Source organism: Merops nubicus, unplaced genomic scaffold, assembly GCF_000691845.1.
Source record: "Merops nubicus isolate BGI_N331 unplaced genomic scaffold, ASM69184v1 scaffold14502, whole genome shotgun sequence".
Taxonomy (NCBI): Eukaryota; Metazoa; Chordata; class Aves; order Coraciiformes; family Meropidae; genus Merops; species Merops nubicus.
Window position 1 is genome coordinate 27,875 of NW_008594429.1, and position 4,253 is coordinate 32,127.

The following is a 4,253-nucleotide window of genomic DNA, read 5'->3' on the forward strand; positions in this document are numbered from 1 at the left end:
ACAAACCACAGGCCAGGAATCTGCAATCTAAGCTCCTTGAGCAGCAACTGTTTAAAACATTATGGGAAGAAATGGCCACTGTTTCTAAAAGAAGAAAACTTGGGAGCCATTAATAATGTTTAGCACTTCTGTAGTGCCTCACAGTTGTTAATTAGTCCTCCCACTCTCCCTGTGAAGTAAGTCAGAATTATTCTTACTCTACAAATAAGGTCTGCATGGAGCTTAAATAAATTTCCCTAAGAAATGTAGTAAATCATAAAATCACAGAATCATTTTGGTTGGAAAAGAACTATCAGAACATTGAGTCCAACCCTTCCCCAGCACTGCCAGGTCCCCACTGCCCCGTGTCCCTCACCCCACATCTCCACGGCTTGGAAACCCCTCCAGGGGTGGGGACTCCACCACTGCCCTGGGCAGCCTGAGCCAGCCTTGAATCAACCCTCAAGAGGAAGAAATTGTTCCTCAGGGACAACCTCAACCTCCCCTGGGGCAACTTTCAGCCGTTTCCTCTTGTCCTTTCATCTGAACTGGGGACACAGCCCAGGACTCCAGAATCCCAGCACAAAGCAAAACAAACCTCCAAGATCCAGAGGCATAAAGGCAAGTACCTGCTGGGTTTGGATGAGGATCAATGCCCAATCTCTGCCCAATGCCCTGTTCATTTGGAAATTCTTCTCAGGGCAGCTCTGGGTCTCCCAAGACCTTGTCTGTTGAGTTCATGTGGTTTCCCAGTAACTCCCGAGTTCAGAGATTTTGGTGGCTCCTGGAAGCTTGGCTGCTCACTGGAATTATCTGGTACAAACCCCTTTCCAGCTGGTTGTCTCCCCTGTTGCTTGGGAAGAAGAGGATGAATCCACCTTACTCTCTTTCTCTCCCCACAACAGGTCACCACCTGATGCTTCTGGAGTGGGTTGAACATGGGGTTTCCTTTTTTTATTTGTAGGAAGTTTCCTTCCAGGGGAAAAAAAAAGGGCATTTTTTCTCTCTCTGCTCTCAGGATCATCTTCTGTTTCTCTGTTCTGTTTCTGTGCTGTGGTTGCAGCACAGTCCAGGCCAGGAGGGGAGTTCATCTGCCCCCAGGGCCATTTTCCTCTTCTCACCCATGACAGGAGGGTGCTCCTTGGTGCTGACACCCACTGTCAGTCCTGGAGCCCCTTTTAGCAAGAGTTCTACCTCAGATCACAAGCCCCTTCCCATCTCACTCCTCCTGGAAACAGTCTGGAGTGTGAACAGGTGGGAATGGGGGAAGAAGTCCTGGTCCAAATGGAGTAGTTGGCAGCAGTGCAATGACCAAAGGCTTCTCTAAGTGCTTAAATTTGTGAGGACTCCTGATTGTCTCATTGCTCTTACAGCAGCAGGAGGGATGAAAAATTGGTGACAGAAGCAGAATTTCCTCCTCTTTTTAAAATCTACATGGCAAAAAGCATTGTAATGAATTGTCTGTTGAAGGCATCTGTCCAGCTTCATTCCAAATGTCAAGACATGATCTGCAAGGGGTCTGCTAATAGCAGCTAACAAAGAAGCCAAGCAAAGCTTGGTTCTACTTTTGCAGCCCAAGTAAATGAGGGGTAATTGGGGTTAAAACCCAATCCAGAATCAAATCACTAAGTCAGTTCTTCATGGAACTGTCCAAAATTGAACCCTTAAAATCTTGGGAGGTCAGAGCTGGGACAGGAGGGGGAAGAAGACCCAGCTTGAGGTTTGTTTCACTGATGCTGCTCAGTCACTGGACTTGCTCTGTCTCAAGTGGCTTAGCAGATATTTTAAAAAACAAGTGTTCTAAGTTATCTTGCAATATCCTTCAGGAAATCAAAGGATATGGATTTTTTTTTTTAGTTGAGCACTATATTTTAACCTGTTTAAAGATTCTTAACAGGCATTTAATGCCCAGTGCCCTTAGTGAATGATGGATTCTTCCTGGAAATTATCTTTCATTTCACCTCTCGGGAGAATAACACAGATTTTGGTTTAGAACAAGTTAATTTGCCATGCACACTCATGCAGGGTGGCTTCCTGAATGGAAACAAGAGTATTTTCCTGGCAGGCTTACAAGAGGAGATGGATGTGGTGGCATGCACCATCCCAAAATTCACACTCTAGAGGAAAACTGAATAAAACAAACCTGCTTTTGAGGAAAATGCTGCACTGTTGCTTGTTTTGCCCTTTTGAGAGACTTGGTGTATTGAGTATTGCACCAAGGTCTGTCATCCAGCATGGCCAAAATCCATGAGAAGTGCAGATTAACACAATGAATTAATGCAAACCTGAAATTTTACTCATTAAAATTGGTGCTTGTGACTGCTTCTCTGCTCACTGCTGACCAGGATTGGGTCAATTTGTATGGAAAGCTTTCAAAAGTTAATCTGGAGCTGCCACAGAGCCACCAGCACTGCAAGTTTTAACACAGATCAGTGGCTCTGCTGGTCAGACTGAGCTCAGATAAAGTGAAACACAGGCTTGGAGAAATGCTGACTCCTGGGGATAAATCTGTCTACAAATAAAGAATATGTAATATATTCATAGATATCTTACAATGGTTTGGATTTGGGTTGGAAGGGACCTTAAAATTCATCTAGATCTTTATATGTAGATAAACATATTTATGTATTTACTATAAAAACCATCACATGGAGAGAACTCAAGCAGTTATTTTAAAAACATTTTAGTATTGTATACAAGCTCCCTAAGCATCATTTTCTGCAGAGACAGCTCAAAACCCAAGTGTGATGGTAAATATCTTGTCTTTCACAACGTGTATCCAATGTGTTGCTGTTTCAGGGACCTGCCTGCATCTCTAGAGGTGTAATTCATGTGGCACTACCAAAGCACACATTAAATTAAGCCAAGATTTTCATACTAGAGTCCAAAGCACTGTGGTCCTGGGCTGCCTCTGATCCTGAGCAGCTCCCTGCTGGGGAGAAAAAGTGAATTATTCAAAAATTGCTCTTGCAGGGTTTTCTTCAGAGTGCTCCTAATTCCCAGAAGTGTAGCAACTTGAGAAAGAACCTGAATAAACCAGCAGAAGTGTTGAAAGACACAAAGCAAAGGATTTCTTCACATCAGTTTCAGGTTCTCATACTGACACGGGCACTTTGTGCCTCCTGGGGAGATTTGCTGCAAGAAAATACACCCACCAGTCCTGCCAAAAGAATGAGGAGGGGCACCAATTCTTGGCTTAAAATTCAAGGATTTCCAGCTAAAACTCTTTGAATTTAGCATAGGTTAAAAATTAAGTTGCTTTGCTAGAAGTGAACAAGCACGGTGCCTTTTAGAAGTTATTCTTTTTTTCTGTAAGCTTTCCAAGCAGGCAATTCTACCACAGCATCAGGTTCTTTTGGCGATGTCAAATGATGGATCAAGATATAATTGGGGAAAAGTGAATGTTATGTGTAAAGCAGCCATCATATCACTCCCAGTTAGAAGGAGTGCTTTGTGTTTGTTAGTAAAGTGCCTAGATTGGTTGGTTTTGAAGCAAACTAATGGAATGTCAGCCCCAGCACATTCTGCCTGACACTAAACCTCTTCCCTCTTGGCCTGCTGAGAAGCACTTCCCTGTTTGACCCCAGGGAGTAAGTACAAAATAAAAATGCATCGAAAATTGCATGTCCAGCAGGAGCAGGGAAGTGGTCCTGCCCCTGGACTTGGTACTGGGGAGGCCACAGCTTGAGTGCTGGGGTCAGTTTTGGGAATCACAGGGTAAGAAAGACCTTGAGGGGCTGGAGTCCCAGAGAAGGGCAACGAAGCTGGGGAGGGGTCTGGGGAATATAGGTTGTGAGGAGTGGTTGAGGGGCGTGGGAGCGTTTAGTCTGGAGGAGGCTCAGAGGAGACCTTCTGCCTCTCTACAACTCCCTGAAAGGAGCTTGGAGTGAGGTGGGGGTCGGGCTCTTCTCCCAAGTAACCAGTGACAGGACAAGAGGCAATGGGCTGAAGTTGTGCCAGGGAGGTTTCAGTTGGACATTAGGCAGAATTTCTTCCCTGGCAGAGTGGTGAGGGATTGGCCCAGGCTGCCCAGGGAGGTGCTGGAGTCACCATCCCTCGAGGGGTTCAAAAAACATGTGGACGTGGCCCTTGGGGACATGGTTTAGTGCTCATGGTAGCGTTGGGTTGACGGTTGGACTTGATGGTCTTCGAGGTCTTTTCCACGCCTGACAGCTCTGCGGTTCCCTGAGAGGCCGCGGCAGGTTACGCTGCCCGGGGCTGGGCTGAGGCCCCGGGACGCTTCCCCTGGAGCACGGCCGCCCCCGGTGGCCGCC